This window comes from Mirounga leonina, unplaced genomic scaffold, assembly GCF_011800145.1.
Source record: "Mirounga leonina isolate KUSES-001 unplaced genomic scaffold, KU_Mleo_1.0 Mir_154, whole genome shotgun sequence".
Classification (NCBI taxonomy): Eukaryota; Metazoa; Chordata; class Mammalia; order Carnivora; family Phocidae; genus Mirounga; species Mirounga leonina.
In genome coordinates, this window is record NW_023270389.1 from 60,050,758 (window position 1) to 60,051,256 (window position 499).

Below are 499 nucleotides of genomic sequence, written 5' to 3' on the forward strand. Positions count from 1 at the left end.
GGGCTGCGCGCCCGCGGGGGCCGGGGCGCGAGGGCCGCCAGTGGGGCGGCCCGCGGGCCGGCCGCGCGGAGCCGGGCGCCCAGGAGCCCGCACCCCTGGCCGCCCGGCCCACGTGACCGCCCCTCCTCCTGCTTCCCAGTCGCGCGCACGGGCCGGCGTCTCGGCTCCCGCGCGCGCTCGGCGGGTCCCCGTGCCCGGGAGCAGAGGCGGCGGGGGGAGCGGGCCGGCCAGGCGGCGGGAAGGGGGCAGCGGGCGCGAGCGGCGGGCTGCCGGGGCTGCCTGTGCGCGGCGGCGGTCGCCTGAGCCGCGCGGTTCCGCAGCATCCGCCGAGTGTGATGAGGCTGCCCTGCCTCGCTGCTCCGCTTGCCGCCAGCTGACAGCGCCGGCACCCAGCCCGCGCGCGAGGGCAGACGCCGCGGGGCCGTGACCTTGGCCGAGGAGGTAAATAGGGGTGGTGGGAGGGGGGTAGGCGGCGCCACCTCGCGCGCCCCGCGCCCCC